This window comes from Schistocerca serialis, chromosome 3 (genome assembly GCF_023864345.2).
Source record: "Schistocerca serialis cubense isolate TAMUIC-IGC-003099 chromosome 3, iqSchSeri2.2, whole genome shotgun sequence".
Lineage (NCBI taxonomy): Eukaryota > Metazoa > Arthropoda > Insecta > Orthoptera > Acrididae > Schistocerca > Schistocerca serialis.
The window spans coordinates 900184220-900204464 of record NC_064640.1 but is presented as its reverse complement, the minus strand read 5'-3'; positions in this window follow the sequence as shown (position 1 = coordinate 900204464).

Here is a 20245-nt window from a genome sequence, read left to right as displayed (position 1 = left end):
CGGCCAGTAACAGGCAGTACAATTCAAGTTTTAGTTATCGATTATTGAGTTATTAGCCGGCTTTGATGCCTTGGACATGACCGAGGACCATAAGATTTGGCATGAAACGAGGTGTGGCAGCCACGTTACACGAGAGTATGTGAAACGTGTTCATATACAGTAAAAACCTAACAAATCGGCCCGCTTGCTCCATTTGCTATCACATCGATGTAATGCCAGATCGTCACATTGGCCTCTTTTCTGTCTGAAACGCTTACATTTATCGTCTGCAATCTGATATCGCGTGGTGCGGTATGCGGAGACACTAAAAGCGTCACACTAGAACACAGAAGAAGGTTCTAAATTGATGTAATCGGCCAGTAAGAAGCAGTACAATTCAAATTTTAGTTATCGATTATTGACTAATTAGTCGGCTTTGGTGCCTTGGACATGTCCGAGGACCTTAATGTTTGGGATGAAACGAGGTCTGGCAGCAACGTCACACGAGTGGTGCGGTATGCGGAGACACTAAAAGTGTCACACTAGAACACAGAAGAAGGTTCTAAATTGATGTAATCGGCCAGTAAGAAGCAGTACAATTCAAATTTTAGTTATCGATTATTGACTAATTAGTCGGCTTTGGTGCCTTGGACATGACCGAGGACCTTAATGTTTGGGATGAAACGAGGTCTGGCAGCAACGTCACACGAGGGAATGTGAAGAGTGTTCATATGTAGTACAAACCTAAGAAATCGGCCCGTTTGCTCCATTTGCTATCGCATCGACGTAATGCCAAATCGTCACATTGGCCACTTTTCTGTCTGAAACGCTTACATTTATCGTTTGCAAACTTATGTCGCGTGCTGCGGTATGCGGGGACACTAAAAGCATCACACTAGAACACAGAAGAAGCTTCTAAGTTGATGTAATCGGCCAGTAACAAGCAGTAAAATTCAAGTTTCAGTTATCGATTATTGACTTATTATCCGGCTTTGGTGCCTTGGACATGACCGAGGACCCCCCCAGGGGGTCCACAACTCTTTTGTGGACACGTGCGTAGCGAGCACGGGACCCCGAGCTAATGTGGCCCTCCTTCCTTTCTGGGCTGCATACCTTCCCTTCCCTTTCCGCATCCCTCCCCGTCCCCCATCTTCGCCCCCCCCCCCTCACCTCTGGCTCTTTCCTTCCCTTTCTCCCCCTCTGGGAGTATGGTTTGTGCCTACGTCCGGAGACGGACGCTCGAAACTGTTCCAAATTCCTTGCTTTTACACTTGCAAGTACTCGTCCTTCCTCTGTCCTTCTCTTTTCCTTCCCTCTTCTCCTTGCCCTTTTCTCCGATGCGGCGTTTGAGACCCCCTTTTCTTTCGTTTCCCTTTCTCTTTTTTCCTCCCTGTGCGTGTCTGAAGGCCGACCCACGCACTTCCACGCGTAGCCGGTGACGGGGTAACGCGTAATTCCCCGCCCCGGGTAGACAGGTAGGACACGTACGTACCCCCTGGTAACGGCCAGGCCCAGGGAGGGGTGATTACCCGAGCTGATACCTTCCGAAAGTGCCGATTGGTCCCTCCGTCCGTTTGTCGGGAGGTGTGACCTGAGGTGTGAACAATCACCTAAGGCGGGTGTGCCCTCGGTGAGGGCCCCCACAAGGGAGGAACGCGCCATCGGAGACTCCGGTAATCATGGGGGATTCTTCCGCAATGGTTTCCTCACCTTCCACTATGTCTGCTCACAAACGTAAGTTCACTGAGTCTCAGCCACAGACGGTTCTTCCATCGTTGCCACAGTTCCTTGTTGTTTCTGGGTCTGACGAAGGTCACGACTTTTCCACGGTCAACCCTTTCATTATTCAGAAAGGTGTCGACGCAATTGCGGGTCCTGTAAAGTCTTGTTCCAGATTACGGAATGGCACCCTGTTGTTAGAAACACACAGTGCCCTCCAGGCTCAAAAATTGCTGCGTACTTCTCTGCTCCACACCTTCCCTGTCCGGGTGGAACCGCACCGTACCTTAAATTCCTCGCGTGGAGTCGTTTATACACGCTCCCTCGATGGATTGTCTGACGAAGAAATTCAGCACTATCTGTCTGACCAAGGCGTCACGGCTGTTCATCGGGTTATGAAAAGGGTTGACTCGAACATCATTCCAACCCGCACTGTCTTCTTGACATTTGACAAAGTTCAACTCCCATCAAAAATCAAAGCAGGCTATGAGATAATTTCCGTTCGCCCTTATGTCCCAAACCCTACGCGTTGCTATCGATGTCAGCGGTTCAATCACACCAGCCAGTCCTGTTCCAATCCGGCCAAATGTGTTACGTGTGGCAGGGATGCCCATGAGGGTGCTTGTCCACCTCCATCCCCTCGCTGCATCAACTGTATGGGTGACCACGCTGCTTCCTATCGAGATTGCCCTGTTTTTAAGGACGAAAAGCTGATCCAGGAAATAAGAGTGAAGGAAAAGGTGTCGACCTTTGCTGCTCGAAAGTTACTCGCCAGTCGACAGCCCACCGTGCCTCAGAAAGGAAAATACAGCACTGTCCATGCTTCTCCTCGGCCAACAAAGGAGGCGGCCACGCAGACTTGCGACCTCACATTTAGTACCACGGTCGTCAGATCGGCCAGCGCAAAGATCGCCCGTTCAACCTCACCTCTTTCGCCTGCCCACTCTCTGGCTCACCCTTCGTCGGGTTCTGCTAAATCTCGAGCCCAAAAGTCAGACGCCAAGTCTTCAAAAAAAGAGCATTCTCGTGAAGAGTTTTAACGTACTGCAACTTCACAACCATCGGTTCCTCCTTCATCTAAACATACCTCCAAGAAGGCTACGAAGAAACAAAGTTCCTCTCCTTCTCCGCCAAGGCGTGTCCCATCTACAGCACCACCTGGCGGAAATCGCCCTCGGCCATCTTCTGTGTCGCCGAGGCGCACTGTTGGTGCCCGGTCAACTGGCCGATCGTTGGTGGCAGGAGCTGCTCCTGACCAACCTATGGATCAGGATCTTCTGCCTCCGACTGAATGCCATTCCATGCTATCGGTCGCAAGCTCTGAGCAGTCGTTGAGTTGACAGCACCCTTGGTCACGTTCCTCCATTTTCTGTTCACCCTATGTCCATTATCCACTGGAATATCCGCGGCATTCGCGCCAATCGGGAGGAATTGTCGATCCTCTTACGATCCTACTCACCGGTCATCTTCTGTCTTCAGGAAACAAAGCTGCGTCCCCATGACCGCTTTGTTCTCCCTCATTTTCAGTCCGTCCGATATGACCTCCCCTCTGTTGAAGGCACTCCAGCCCATGGAGGACTCATGATTCTGCTCCATGATACTCTCCATTATCACCCAATCCCCTTAAACACTTCCTTCCAAGCTGTCGCCGTCCGTCTTTCCCTTTCTGGATACACGTTCTCTCTTTGTACGGTATACATTCCATCGTCTACACCAATGGCACGAGCTGATCTCCTTCATCTTCTTGATCAGCTTCCACCCTCCTATTTGCTGGTTGGGGACTTCAATGCCCACCACCCGCTTTGGGGATCTCCACATCCTTGTCCACGTGGCTCACTATTGCTAGACGTCTTCCACCAAGCGGATCTAGTCTGCCTCAACACTGGGGTCCCCACCTTTTTGTCTGCCTCCACGGCAAATTTATCCCATTTGGACCTTGCGGTCGGTACTGTTCCGCTAGCTCGGCGCTTCGAATGGTTCGCCCTTGATGATACACACTCGAGTGACCACTTTCCATGTGTTCTTCGACTGCAGCCTCAACTGCCATATATGCGCTCGCGACGCTGGAAGTTTGCCCAAGCCGATTGGACACTTTTTTCGTCTCTAGCGACATTCGATGACCGTCGCTTTCCCAGCGTCGACGATGAGGTCACACATTTTACCGACGTTATTCTCACAGCTGCGGAACGTTCAATACCACGCACCTCCGAATTGCCCCGGCGCCCTCCAGTTCCTTGGTGGAACGAGGCATGCCGTGACGCAATACGTGAGCGGCGACGTGCTCTTCGCATTTTCCGTCACCATCCAACTTTGTCCAACTGTATCCGATATAAGCAGCTCCGTGCGCGATGCCGTCGCGTCATCCGCGATAGCAAGAAGGCAAGCTGGAAATTCTTTACTAGCTCATTTAACAACTTCACTCCCTCCTCGGAAGTTTGGAGTCGGCTTCGACGGTTCTCAGGCGCGCCTAGTTTCTCCCCGGTCTCTGGGCTCACTGTCGCGCATGATACCTTAGTGGACCCCGTCGCAATTTCTAACTCATTGGGTCAGCACTTTGCTGAGATATCGAGCTCTTCAAATTACCCGCCAGCGTTTCTCCCGAAGAAACGTGCAGCGGAAGTGCGACATCTTGCTTTCTCCTCTCAAAATCGCGAAAGCTACAATACTGTTTTCTCCATGCGGTAACTCCAACATGCCCTCTCTTCTTCTCGCTCCTCCGCCCCAGGACCGGATGGTATCCATGTCCAAATGTTGCTGCATTTATCGACCCATAGCCTGCGTTACCTCCTTCGCCTTTATAATCGAATTTGGACCGACAGTACCTTTCCCAGGCGATGGCGGGAAGCTATTGTCGTTCCCGTTCCGAAACCTGGAAAGGACAAACATCTCCCCTCTAGCTATCGCCCCATTTCTCTCACGAGTAGTGTCTGTAAGGTTTTGGAGCGTATGGTGAATTACCGTTTAGCTTGGTGGCTGGAGTCCCGCAGTCTTTTAACACCAGCCCAATGCGGATTCCGAAAGCATCGTTCTGCTGTTGACCATCTTGTTGCTCTCCCCACTTATATCATGAACAATTTTCTCCGGAAACGCCAAACGGTAGCAATATTTTTTGATCTGGAGAGAGCGTACGATACCTGTTGGAGGACAGGCATCCTCCGCACACTGTTCTCTTGGGGCTTTAGAGGCCGGCTGCCCCTTTTTCTTCGCGAATTTATGGCAGAGCGCACGTTTAGGGTGCGGGTGAGCACTACTCTCTCCCGTACTTTCTCCCAAGAAAACGGGGTACCCCAGGGCTCCGTGCTGAGTGTTGTACTGTTTGCCATCGCCATTAATCCAATTATGGATTGTCTCCTTCCTGATGTCTCGGGCTCCCTCTTTGTGGACGATTTTGCGATCTACTACAGCTCTCAACGGACCAGCCTTCTTGAAAGACGTCTTCAAGGATGTCTCGATCGCCTCCACTCGTGGAGCATCGAAACCGGCTTCCGTTTCTCACCCAGTAATACCGCTTGTGTTAATTTTTGGCGACGTAAGGAGTTTCTTCCGCCCTCCTTACATCTAGGTCCTGTCAACCTTCCGTTTTCCGACGTCGCTAAATTCTTGGGTCTTATGTTTGACAGAAAACTGTGCTGGTCCTCCCACGTTTCCTATCTTTCGGCTCGCTGTCTGCGTTCCCATAACACCCTCCGCGTCCTGAATGGTACGTCTTGGGGAGCGGACCGAGTGGTCCTTCTCCGCCTCTATCGCGCCTTAGTGCGCTCGAAATTGGATTATGGAAGCATAGTCTACTCCTCTGCTCGGCCGTCTATTCTTCGGCGTCTCGACTCTATCCACCACCGTGGATTACGTTTAGTGTCTGGAGCTTTTTACACCAGCCCTGTGGAAAGCCTTTATGCTGAGACTGCTGAACCTCCGCTGTCCAATCGGCGAGCAGTCCTTCTGAGTCGTTATGCTAGCCATCTGTCTTCCATGCCTGCTAATCCAGCCCATAACCTTTTTTTCGACGCCTCCTTTGATGTCGGGTATGCAGGCCGCTCCTCCTCCCTACTACCCCCGGGAGTCCGCTTCCGTCAACTGCTCCATTCTCTTTCCTTCCGCTTTCCTAAAACCTTCTTGACAACTTGGGGTACAGCACCGCCTTGGCTCCGTCCCCGGATCGACTTGCTCAGAGACCTATGTCAATTTCCCAAGGATGGTACCCCTACACTTGTTTACCGTCGGGCATTTGCTGCTCTATGTGCACAAATGACGGAAGCCACATTTATTTACACCGATGGCTCGAAAACATCGTTAGGTGTAGGGAGTGCCTATATTGTTGGCGACACCCCAAATCACTTTCGGCTTCCCGACCAGTGTTCGGTTTATACTGCGGAGCTTTACGCTGTTCTCCAGGCTGTCCACTACATCCGCCGCCATCAGCGGATACAGTACGTAATCTGCTCAGATTCTCTCAGCTCTCTCCTAAGTCTCCAAGCTCTTTACCCTGTGCACTCTCTGGTCCACCGGATTCAGGACTGTCTGCGCTTGCTCCACCTGGGGGGCGTCTCAGTGGCGTTCCTCTGGCTCCCGGGACACGCTGGTATCTGTGGAAATGAGGCGGCCGATATAGCGGCCAAGGCTGCAGTCTCTCTTCCTCGGCCAGCTCTTCAGTCTCTTCCGTTTACCGATCTACGGAGCGGTTTATGTCGCCAAGTTACTCATTTATGGCATGCGCATTGGTCAACACTTCCCCACAATAAATTGCGGGAAGTGAAAGCCCTTCCTTGCGCTTGGACCTCTTCCTCCCGAACGCGTCGTCGGGAGGAGGTAATTTTAGCTCGACTCCGGATAGGGCACTGTCTTTTTAGTCATCGACATCTTTTAAGCGGTGATCCTCCCCCACTATGTCCCCACTGCTCTCAGATGTGGACGGTCAGACACCTTTTAATTGAATGCCCCTATTTTAATCCGTTACGCTCCCGTCTACAGCTTTCGCCTGATCTATCGTCGATTTTAGCAGATGACACGCGCTCAGCTGACCGCGTTCTACAGTTTATTAGTGACAGTGAAATGACGTCAGTCATTTGAAGCTTTTGGGGGACAACCAACCCCTTTCTATAGTGGACTTTTAAGCATTCCTTCTGCCTTTAGTTTCTCAAATTTTCTGACTTTGTTTCCATTGCTGCTGATTTTAAATTTCGTTTTTTTCCTGTTTTCTACGTCACGGGCTGGGCGCTAATGACCATAGAAGTTTTGCGCCCTAAAACCACAAACAAAAAAAAACAAAAAATGACCGAGGACCTTAAGATTTGGCATGAAACGAGGTGTGGCAGCCACGTTACACGAGAGTATGTGAAACGTGTTCATATATTGTAAAAACCTAAGAAATCGGCCGGTTTGCTCCATTTGCTATCGCATCGACGTAATGCCAGATCGTCACATTGGCCGCTTTTCTGTCTGCAACGCTTACATTTATCGTCTGCAAACTTATGTCGCGTGTTGCGGTATGCGCAGTGACTAAAAGCATCGGCCAGTAAGAAGCAGTGCAATTCAAGTTTTAGTTATCGATTATTGACTTATTAGCCGGCTTTGGTGGCTTGGTCATGACCGAGGACCTTAATATTTGGCATGAAACGAGGTCTGGCAGCCACGTAACACGAGAGAATGTGAAAAGTGAACATATATTGTAAAAACCTAAGAAATCGGCCCGTTTGCTCCATTTGCTATCGCATCGACGTAATGCCAGATCGTCACAATGGCCTCTTTTCTGTCTGAATCGCTTACATTTATCGTCTGCAAACTTATGTGGCGTGCTGCCGTATGCGGAGACGCTAAAAGCATCACACTAGAACATAGAAGAAGCTTCTAAGTAGATGCAATCGGCCAGTAACAGGCAGTACAATTCAAGTTTTAGTTATTGATTATTGACTTATTAGCCGGCTTTGGTGCCTTGGACATGACCGAGGACCTTACGATTTGGCATGAAACGAGGGCTGGCAGCCACGTTACACGAGAGAATGTGAAAAGTGTTAATATGTAGTAAAAACCTAAGAACTCGTCCCGTTTGTTCCATTTGCTATCGCATCCACGTAATTCCAGATCGTCACATTGACCGCTTTACTGTCTGAAACGCTTACATTTACTTTCTGCAAATTTATGTCGCGTGCTGCGGTATGTGGAGACACTAAACGTATCACTAGAACACATAAGAATGATCTACATTTATGTAATCGGCCAGTAAGAAGCAGTACATTTCAAATTGTAGTTATCGATTATTGACTTATTAGCCGGCTTTGGTGCCTTGGACATGACCGAGGACCTGAAGATTTGGCACGAAACGAGGTCTGGCAGCCACGTTAACGAGAAAATTTGAAAATTGTTCATTTGTAGTAAAAACCTAAGAAATGCTCCATTTGCTACCGCATCGACCTGATGCCAGATTGTCACATTGGCCGCTTTTCTGTCTGAAACGCTTACATTTATCGCCTGCAAACTTATGTCGCGTGCTGCGGTATGAGGAGACACTAAAAGCATTAGACTAGAACCCAGAAGATGCTTCTAAGTCGATGTAATCGGCCAGTTAGAAACAGTACAATTCAAGTTTTAGTTATCGATTATTGACTTATTAGCCGGCTTTGGTGCCTTGGACATGACCGAGGACCTTAAGAATTGCATGAAACGAGGACTGGCAGCCCCGTTACACGAGAGCATGTGAAAAGTATTCATATGTAGTAAAAACCTAAGAAATCGGTCCGTTAGCTCCATTTGCTATCGCATCGCCGTAATGCCAGATCGTCACATTGGCCGCTTTACTGTCTGAAACGCTTACATTTATCGTCTGCAATGTGATGTCGTGTGGTGCAGTATGCGGAGACACTAAAAGCATCACACTAGAACACAGAAGATGCTTCTAAGTTGATGTAATCGGCCAGTAAGTAGCAGTACAATTTATGTTTTATTTATGGATTATTGTCTTATTAGCCGGCTTTGGTACCTTGGACATAACCGAGGTTCCTAAGATTTGGCATGAAACGAGGTATGGCAGCCACGTTACACGTATGTGAAACGTGTTCATATATAGTAAAAACCTAAGAAATCGGCCCGTTTGCTCCATTTGCTATAGCATCGACTTAATGCCAGATCGTCACATTGGTCGCTTTTCTGTCTGAAACGCTTACATTTATCGTCTGCAAACTTATGTCGCGTGGTTCCGTATGCGGAGACACTAAAAGCATCACACTAGAACACAGAAGAAGCATCAAAGTTGATGTAATCGGCCAGTAAGAAGCAGTACATTTCAAGTTTCAGTTATCGATTATTGACTTATTAGCCGGCTTTGGCGCTTTGTACATGACCGAGGACCTTAAGATTTGGCATGAAACGAGAGAATGTGAGAAGTGTTCATATCTACATCTACATCTACGTCTACATCCTTTCTCCGCAAGCCACCTGACGGTGTGTGGAGGAGGGTACCTTGAGTACCTCTATCGGTTCTCCCTTCTATTCCAGTCTCGTATTGTTCGAGGAAAGAAGGATTGTCGGTATGCCTCTGTGTGGGCTCTAATCTCTCTGATTTTATCCTCATGGTCTCTTCGCGAGATATACGTAGGAGGGAGCAATATACTGCTTGACTCTTCGGTGAAGGTATGTTCTCGAAACTTTGACAAAAGCCCGTACCGAGCTACAGAGCGTCTTTCCTGCAGAGTCTTCCACTGGAGTTTATCTATCATCTCCGTAACGCTTTCGCGATTACTACATGATCCTGTAACGAAGCGCGCTGCTCTCCGTTGGATCTTCTCTATATCTTCTATCAACCCTATCTGGTACGGATCCCACACTGCTGAGCAGTATTCAAGCAGTGGGCCAACAAGCGTACTGTAACCTACTTGCTTTGTTTTCGGATTGCATTTCCTTAGGATTCTTCCAATGAATCTCAGTCTGGCATCTGCTTTACCGACGATCAACATTATATGATCATTCCATTTTAAATCACTCCTAATGCGTACTCCCAGATAATTTATGGTATTAACTGCTTCCAGTTGCTGACCTGCTATATTGTAGCTAAAAGATAAGGGATCTTTCTTTCTGTGTATTCGCAGCACATTACACTTGTCTACATTGAGATTCAATTGCCATTCCCTGCACCATGCGTCAATTCGCTGCAGATCCTCCTGCATTTCAGTACAATTTTCCATTGTTACAATCTCTCGATACACCACAGCATCATCCGCAAAAAGCCTCAGTGAACTTCCGATGTCATCCACAAGGTCATTTATGTATATTGTGAATAGCAACGGTCCTATGACACTCCCCTGCGGCACACCTGAAATCACTCTTACTTCGGAAGACTTCTCTCCATTGACAATGACATGCTGCGTCCTGTTATCCAGGAACTCCTCAATCCAATCACACAATTGGTCTGATGTCCATATGCTCTTACTTTGTTCATTAAACGACTGTGGGGAACTGTATCGAACGCCTTGCGGAAGTCAAGAAACACGGCATCTACCTGTGAACCCGTGTCTATGGCCCTCTGAGTCTCGTGGACGAATAGCGCGAGCTGGGTTTCACATGACCGTCTTTTTCGAAACCCATGCTGATTCCTACAGAGTAGATTTCTTGTCTCCAGAAAAGTCTGTAAGTAGGCTGTTTATGTTTTCTAAATGTAAGTAGGCTGTTTATGTTTTCTCTATGTAAGTAGGCTGTTTATGTTTTCCTTTTGGCAACGTTACGTAGCGCTCAATATGAAAATCACTGGCTGTGCTGTGTGCAGTCTGTGGCTAGTTTGCATTGTTGTCTGCCATTGTAGTGTTGGGCAGCGGCAGCTGGGCTGTTAACAGCGCGTAGCGTTGCGCAGTTGGAGGTGAGCCGCCAGCAGTGGTGGATGTGGGGAGAGAGATGGCGGAGGTTTGTAATTTGTCATGAACTGATATATATATTATGACTTGTGATGATATCAAGGTAAATACATTGTTTGTTCTCTATTAATATCTTTCATTTGCTAACTATCCCTATCAGTAGTTAGTGCCTTCCATAGTTTGAATCTTTTATTTAGCTGGCAGTAGTGGCGCTCGCTGTATTGCAGTAGCTTGAGCAGCGAAGATTTTTGTGAGGTAAGTGATTTGTGAAAGGTATAGTTTAATGTTAGTCAGGGCCATTCTTTTGTAGGGAATTTTGAAAGTCAGATTGCGTTGCGCTAAAAATATTTTGTGTCAGGTTAAGCACAGTCATGTAAAATTGTTCAAAGGGGACGTTTCAAGTCATTATACTCGAACACAATACGTGTTCCAAAATTCTACAACTGATCGACGTTAGAGATATAGGTCTATAGTTCTGCACATCTGCTCGACGTCCCTTCTTGAAAACGGGGATGACCTGTGCCCTTTTCCAATCCTTTGGAACGCTACGCTCTTCTAGAGACCTACGGTACACCGCTGCAAGAAGGGGGGTAAGTTCCTTCGCGTACTCTGTGTGAAATTGAACTGGTATCCCATCAGGTCCAGAGGCCTTTCCTCTTTTGAGCGATTTTAATTGTTTCTCTATCCCTCTGTCGTCAATTTCGATATCTACCATTTTGTCATCTGTGCGACAATCTAGAGAAGGAACTACAGTGCCATCTTCCTCTGTGAAACAACTTTGGAAAAAGACATTTAGTATTTCGGCCTTTAGTCTGTCATCCTCTGTTTCAGTACCATTTTGGTCACAGAGTGTCTGGAAATTATGTTTTGACCCACCTACCGCTTTGACATAAGACCAAAATTTCTTAGGATTTTCTGCCAAATCAGTACACAGAACTTTACTTTCGAATTCATTGAACGCCTCTCGCATAGCCCTCCTCACACTACATTTCGCTTCGCGTAATTTTTGTTTGTCTGCAAGGCTTTGGCTATGTTTATGTTTGCTGTGAAGTTCCCTTTGCTTCCGCAGCAGTTTTCTAACTCGGTTGTTGTACCACGGTGGCTCTTTTCCATCTCTTACGATCTTGCTTGGCACATACTCATCTAACGCATTATGTACGACGGTTTTGAACTTTGTCCACTGATCCTCAACACTATCTGTACTTGAGACAAAACTTTTGTGTTGAGCCAACAGGTACTCTGAAATCTGTTTTTTGTCACTTTTTCTAAACAGAAAAATCTTCCTACCCTTTTTAATATTCCTATTTACGGCTGAAATCATCGATGCCGTAACCGTTTTATGATCGCTGATTCCCTGTTCTGCGTTAACTTTTTCAAATAGTTCGGGTCTGTTTGTCACCAGAAGGTCTAATATGTTATCGCCACGAGTCGGTTCTCTGTTTAACTGCTCAAGGTAGTTTTCAGATAAAGCACTTAAAAAAATTTCACTGGATTCTTTGTCCCTGCCACCCGTTATGAACGTCTGAGTCTCCCAGTCTATATCCGGCAAATTAAAATCTCCACCCAGAACTATAACATGGTGGGGAAATCTACTCGAAATATTTTCCAAATTATCCTTCAGGTGTTCAGCCACAACAGCTGCTGAGCCAGGGGGCCTATAGAGACATCCAATTACCATGTCTGAGCCTGCTTTAACCGTGACCTTCACCAAAATCATTTCACATTTCGGATCTCCGTCAATTTCCTTCGATACTATTGCACTTCTTATCGCTATAAACACGCCTCCCCCTTCACTGTCCAGCCTGTCTCTGCGGTATACATTCTAATCTGAGTTTAAGATTTCATTACCGTTTACGTCTGGTTTTAGCCAACTTTCTGTCCCTAGTACTATATGCGCGTTGTCACCGTTTATTAATGAGAGCAGTTCTGGGTCCTTTCTGTAGACGCTCCTGCAGTTTACTATTAGCACATTAATACTGTTATTCCCTGTTGCATTTTGCCTACTCCTACCTTGCCGCGTCTCAGGATGCGTCTTGTCGGTCCTAGGGAGGGAAGTATCTAACCTAAAAAAAAACCCACGTGCATTCCACACGTACTCCGCTACCCTTGTAGCCGCTTCCGGTGTGTAGTGCACGCCTGACCTATTCAGGGGGACCCTACAATTCTCCACCCGATAGCGGAGGTCGAGAAATTTGCACCCCAGATCTCCGCAGAATCGTTTGAGCCTCTGGTTTAAGCCTTCCACTCGGTTCCAAACCAGAGGACCGCGATCGGTTCTGGGAACGATACTACAAATAGTAAGCTCTGATTTCACCCCGCGAGCGAGGCTTTCCGTCTTCACCATTTCCGCCAACCGCCTGTACGAACTGAGGATGACCTCTGCACCCAGACGGCAGGAGTCATTGGTGCCGACATGAGCAACAATTTGCAGTCGGGTGCACCCAGTGCTCTCTAACGCCGCCGGTAGGGCCTCCTCCACATCTCGGATGAGACCCCCCGGCAAGCAAACAGAGTGAACACTGGCCTTCTTCCCCGACCTTCCCGCTATTTCCCTAAGGGGCTCCATCACCCGCCTAACGTTGGAGCTCCCAATAACTAATATGTAGTAAAAACCTAAGAAATCGGCCCGTTTGCTCCATTTGCTATCGCAACGACGTAATGCGAGATTGTCACATTCGCCGCTTTTCTGTCTGAAACGCTTACATTTATCGTCTGCAAACTTATGTCGTATGCTGCGGTATGCGGAGAGAATAAAAGGATCACACTAGAACACAGAAGAAGCTTCTAAGTTGATGAAATCGGCCAGTGGGAAGCAGTACAATTCAAGTTTTAGTTATCGATTATTGATTTATTAGCCGGCTTTGGTGCCTTGGATATGACCGAGTACCTTAAGATTTGGCATGAGACGATTTCTGGCAGCCACGTTACACGAGAGAATGTGAAAACTGTTCATATGTAGTAAAATATTAAGAAGTCGGCCCGTTTGCTCCATTTGCTATCGCATCGACGTAATGCCTGATTGCCATATTGGCCGCTTTTCTGTCTGAATCGTTTACATTTGTCGTCTGCAAACTTATGTCGCATGGTGCGGTATGCGGAGACACTAAAAGCATCACACTACAACACGGAAGAAGCGTCTAAGTTGATGTAATCGGCCGATAAGAAGCAGTACAATTCAAGTTTTAGTTATTGATTATTGACTTATTAGCCGGATTTGGTGCATTGGACAAGACCGTCGACCTTAAGATTTGGCATGAAACGAGGTCTGGCAGCCACATGACACAAGATAATGTGAAAAGTGTTCATATGTAGAAAAAAGCTGAGAAATCGGTCCGTTTGCTCCATTTGCTATCGCATCGACGTAATGCCAGATCGTCACATTGGGCGCTTTTCTGTCTGAAACGCTTACATTTATCGTCTGCAAACGTATGTTGCGTGGTGCGGAATGCGGAAACACGAAAAGCAACACACTAGAACACAGAAGAAGCTTCTATGTTGATGTAATCGGCCAGTTACAAGCAGTAGAATTCAAGTTTTAGTTATCGATTATTGACTTATTAGCTGGCTTTGTTGCATGAGCCATGACCAAGGACCTTAAGATTTGGCATGAAACGAAGTCTGGCAGCCACGTTACATGAGAGAATGTGAAAAGTGTTCATCTGTAGTAAAAACCTAAGAAGTCGGCCCATTTGCTCCATTTGCTATCGCATCGATGTAATGCCAGATCGCCACATTGGCCGCTTTTCTACCTGAAACGTTTACATTTATCGTCTGCAAACTTATGTCGCGTGGTGCGGTATGCGGAGAGACTGAAAGCATCACACTAGAAAACAGAAGAAGCTTCTAAGTTGATGTAATCAGCCAGTAAGAGGCTGTACAATTCAAGTTTTAGTTATCGATTATTGACTTATTAGACGGCTTTGGTACCTTGGACATGACCGAGGACTTTAAGATTTGGCATGAAACGAGGTGTGGCAGCCACGTTACACGAGAGAATGTGAAAAGAGTTCATATGTAATAAAAACCTAAGAAATCGGCCGGTTTGCTCCATTTGCTATCGCATCGACGTAATGCCAGATCGTCACATTGGGCGCTTTTCTGTCTGAAACGCTTACATTTATCGTCTGCAAACGTATGTTGCGTGGTGCGGAATGCGGAAACACGAAAAGCAACACACTAGAACACAGAAGAAGCTTCTATGTTGATGTAATCGGCCAGTTACAAGCAGTAGAATTCAAGTTTTAGTTATCGATTATTGACTTATTAGCTGGCTTTGTTGCATGAGCCATGACCAAGGACCTTAAGATTTGGCATGAAACGAAGTCTGGCAGCCACGTTACATGAGAGAATGTGAAAAGTGTTCATCTGTAGTAAAAACCTAAGAAGTCGGCCCATTTGCTCCATTTGCTATCGCATCGATGTAATGCCAGATCGCCACATTGGCCGCTTTTCTACCTGAAACGTTTACATTTATCGTCTGCAAACTTATGTCGCGTGGTGCGGTATGCGGAGAGACTGAAAGCATCACACTAGAAAACAGAAGAAGCTTCTAAGTTGATGTAATCAGCCAGTAAGAGGCTGTACAATTCAAGTTTTAGTTATCGATTATTGACTTATTAGACGGCTTTGGTACCTTGGACATGACCGAGGACTTTAAGATTTGGCATGAAACGAGGTGTGGCAGCCACGTTACACGAGAGAATGTGAAAAGAGTTCATATGTATTAAAAACCTAAGAAATCGGCCGGTTTGCTCCATTTGCTATCGCATCGACGTAATGCCAGATCGTCACATTGGGCGCTTTTCGGTCTGAAACGCTTACATTTATCGTCTGCAAACGTATGTTGCGTGGTGCGGAATGCGGAAACACGAAAAGCAACACACTAGAACACAGAAGAAGCTTCTATGTTGATGTAATCGGCCAGTTACAAGCAGTAGAATTCAAGTTTTAGTTATCGATTATTGACTTATTAGCTGGCTTTGTTGCATGAGCCATGACCAAGGACCTTAAGATTTGGCATGAAACGAAGTCTGGCAGCCACGTTACATGAGAGAATGTGAAAAGTGTTCATCTGTAGTAAAAACCTAAGAAGTCGGCCCATTTGCTCCATTTGCTATCGCATCGATGTAATGCCAGATCGCCACATTGGCCGCTTTTCTACCTGAAACGTTTACATTTATCGTCTGCAAACTTATGTCGCGTGGTGCGGTATGCGGAGAGACTGAAAGCATCACACTAGAAAACAGAAGAAGCTTCTAAGTTGATGTAATCAGCCAGTAAGAGGCTGTACAATTCAAGTTTTAGTTATCGATTATTGACTTATTAGACGGCTTTGGTACCTTGGACATGACCGAGGACTTTAAGATTTGGCATGAAACGAGGTGTGGCAGCCACGTTACACGAGAGAATGTGAAAAGAGTTCATATGTAATAAAAACCTAAGAAATCGGCCGGTTTGCTCCATTTGCTATCGCATCGACGTAATGCCAGATCGTCACATTGGGCGCTTTTCGGTCTGAAACGCTTACATTTATCGTCTGCAAACGTATGTTGCGTGGTGCGGAATGCGGAAACACGAAAAGCAACACACTAGAACACAGAAGAAGCTTCTATGTTGATGTAATCGGCCAGTTACAAGCAGTAGAATTCAAGTTTTAGTTATCGATTATTGACTTATTAGCTGGCTTTGTTGCATGAGCCATGACCAAGGACCTTAAGATTTGGCATGAAACGAAGTCTGGCAGCCACGTTACATGAGAGAATGTGAAAAGTGTTCATCTGTAGTAAAAACCTAAGAAGTCGGCCCATTTGCTCCATTTGCTATCGCATCGATGTAATGCCAGATCGCCACATTGGCCGCTTTTCTACCTGAAACGTTTACATTTATCGTCTGCAAACTTATGTCGCGTGGTGCGGTATGCGGAGAGACTGAAAGCATCACACTAGAAAACAGAAGAAGCTTCTAAGTTGATGTAATCAGCCAGTAAGAGGCTGTACAATTCAAGTTTTAGTTATCGATTATTGACTTATTAGACGGCTTTGGTACCTTGGACATGACCGAGGACTTTAAGATTTGGCATGAAACGAGGTGTGGCAGCCACGTTACACGAGAGAATGTGAAAAGAGTTCATATGTATTAAAAACCTAAGAAATCGGCCGGTTTGCTCCATTTGCTATCGCATCGACGTAATGCCAGATCGTCACATTGGGCGCTTTTCGGTCTGAAACGCTTACATTTATCGTCTGCAAACGTATGTTGCGTGGTGCGGAATGCGGAAACACGAAAAGCAACACACTAGAACACAGAAGAAGCTTCTATGTTGATGTAATCGGCCAGTTACAAGCAGTGGAATTCAAGTTTTAGTTATCGATTATTGACTTATTAGCTGGCTTTGTTGCATGAGCCATGACCAAGGACCTTAAGATTTGGCATGAAACGAAGTCTGGCAGCCACGTTACATGAGAGAATGTGAAAAGTGTTCATCTGTAGTAAAAACCTAAGAAGTCGGCCCATTTGCTCCATTTGCTATCGTATCGACGTAATGCCAGATCGTCACATTGGCCGCTTTTCTGCCTGAAACGTTTACATTTATCGTCTGAAAACTTATGTCGCGTGGTGCGGTATGCGGAGACACTGAAAGAATCACACTAGAACACAGAAGAAGCTTCTAAGTTGATGTAATCGGCCAGTAAGGAGCAGTACAATTCAAGTTTTAGTTATCGATTTTGACTTATTAACCGGCTTTGGTGCCTTGAACATGACCGAGGACCTTTAGATTTGCCATGAAACGAGATCTGGCGCCCACGTTACACGAGAGAATGTGAAAAGGGTTCATATGTAGTAAAAAGCTAAGAAATCGGCCCGTTTGCTCCATTTGCTATCGCATCGACGTAATGCCAGATGGTCACAATGGCCGCTTTTCTGTCTGAATCGCATACATTTATCGTCTGCAAACTTATGTCGCGTGTTGCGGTATGCGCAGTGACTAAAAGCATCGGCCAGTAAGAAGCAGTGCAATTCAAGTTTTAGTTATCGATTATTGACTTATTAGCCGGCTTTCGTGGCTTGGACATGACCGAGGACCTTAATATTTGGCATGAAACGAGGTCTGGCAGCCATGTTACACGAGGAATGTGAAAAGTGTTCATATGTAGTAAGAACCTATGACATCGGCCCGTTTGCTCCATTTGCTATCGCATCGATGTAATGCCAGATCGTCCCATTGGCCGCTTTTCTGTCTGAAACGCTTACATTTATGGTCTGTAAACATATGTCGCGTGGTGCGGTATGCTGAGGCACTAAAAGCATCACACTAGAACACAGAAGAAGCTGCTAAGTTGATGTAATCGGCCAGTAAGAAGCAGTGCAATTCAAGTATTAGTTATGGATTATTGACTTAATAGCCGGCTTTGGTGCCTTGGACATGACGGAGAACCTTAAGATTTGACATGAAACGAGGTCTGGCAGCCACGTTACGCGAGACAATGTGAAAAGTGTTCAAATGTAGTAAAAACCTAAGAAATCAGCCCGTTTGTACCATTTGCTATGGTATCGAAGTAATGCCAGATCGTAACATTGGCCGCTTTTCTGTCTGAAACGCTTACATTTATCCACTGCAAACTCATGTCGCTGCCTGCGGTATGCGGACACACTAAATGCATCACACAAGAACACAGAAGAAACTTCAGAGTTGATGTAATGGGCCAGTAAGAAGCAGTAGATTTCAAGTTTTAGTTATCGATTATGACTTATTAGCCGGCTTTGGTGCCTTGGACATGACCGAGGACCTTAAGATTTGGCATGAAACGAGGTCTGGGATCCACGTTAACGAGAAAATGTAAAAATTGTTCATTTGCAGTAAAAACCTAAGAAATCGGCCCGTTTGCTCCATTTGCTATCGCATCGATGTAATGCCAGATCGCCCCATTGGCCGCTTTTCTGTCTGAAACGCTTACATTTGTCGTCTGCAAACTTATGTCGCGTGCTGTGGTATGCGGAGACACTAAAAGCATCACACTAGAAAACAGAAGAAGCTTCTAAGTTGATGTAATCAGCCAGTAAGAGGCTGTACAATTCAAGATTTAGTTATCGATTATTGACTTATTAGACGGCTTTGGTACCTTGGACATGACCGAGGACTTTAAGATTTGGCATGAAACGAGGTGTGGCAGCCACGTTACACGAGAGAATGTGAAAAGAGTTCATATGTATTAAAAACCTAAGAAATCGGCCTGTTTGCTCTATTTGCTATCGCATCGACGTAATGCCAGATCGTCACATTGGCCGCTTTTCTGTCTGAAACGCTTACATTTATCGTCTGCAAACTTATGTCGCGTGCTGCGGTATGTGGAGACACTGAAAGCAACACATTAGAAAACAGAAGAAGCTTCTAAGTTGATGTAATCGGCCAGTAACAAGCAGTAAAATTCAAGTTTCAGTTATCGATTATTGACTTATTATCCGGCTTTGGTGCCTTGGACATGTCCGAGGACCTTAAGATTTGGCATGAAACGAGGTGTGGCAGCCACGTTACACGAGAGTATGTGAAACGTGTTCATATATTGTAAAAACCTAAGAAATCGGCCGGTTTGCTCCATTTGCTATCGCATCGACGTAATGCCAGATCGTCACATTGGCCGCTTTTCTGTCTGCAACGCTTACATTTATCGTCTGCAAACTTATGTCGCGTGTTGCGGTATGCGCAGTGACTAAAAGCATCGGCCAGTAAGAAGCAGTGCAATTCAAGTTTTAGTTATCGATTATTGACTTATTAGCCGGCTTTGGTGGCTTTGTCATGACCGAGGACCTTAATATTTGGCATGAAACGAGGTCTGGCAGCCACGTAACACGAGAGAATGTGAAAAGTGAACATATATTGTAAAAACCTAAGAAATCGGCCCGCTTGCTCCATTTGCAATCGCATCGACGTAATGCCAGATCGTCACAATGGCCGCTTTTCTGTCTGAATCGCTTACATTTATTGTCTGCAAACTTATGTCGCGTGCTGCCGTATGCGGAGACGCTAAAATCATCACACTAGAACATAGAAGAAGCTTCTAAGTAGATGTAATCGGCCAGTAACAGGCAGTACAATTCAAGTTTTAGTAATTGATTATTGACTTATTAGCCGGCTTTGGTGCCTTGGACATGACCGAGGACCTTACGATTTGGCATGAAACGAGGGCTGGCAGCCACGTTACACGAGAGAATGTGAAAAGTGTTAATATGTAGTAAAAACCTACGAACTCGTCCCGTTTGTTCCATTTGCTATCGCATGCACGTAATTCCAGATCGTCACATTGGCCGCTTTACTGTCTGAAACGTTTACATTTACTTTCTGCAAATTTACGTCGCGTGCTGCGGTATGTGGAGACACTAAACGTATCACTAGAACACAGAAGATTGATCTAAATTTATGTAATCGGCCAGTAAGAAGCAGTATATTTCAAATTGAAGTTATCCATTATTGACTTATTAGCCGGTTTTGGTGCCTTGGACATGACCGAGGACCTGAAGATTTGGCACGAAACGAGGTCTGGCAGCCACGTTAACGAGAAAATTTGAAAATTGTTCATTTGTAGTAAAAACTTAAGAAATGCTCCATTTGCTACCGCATCGACCTGATGCCAGATTGTCACATTGGCCGCTTTTCTGTCTGAAACGCTTACATTTATCGTCTGCAAACCTATGTCGCGTGCTGCGGTTTGAGG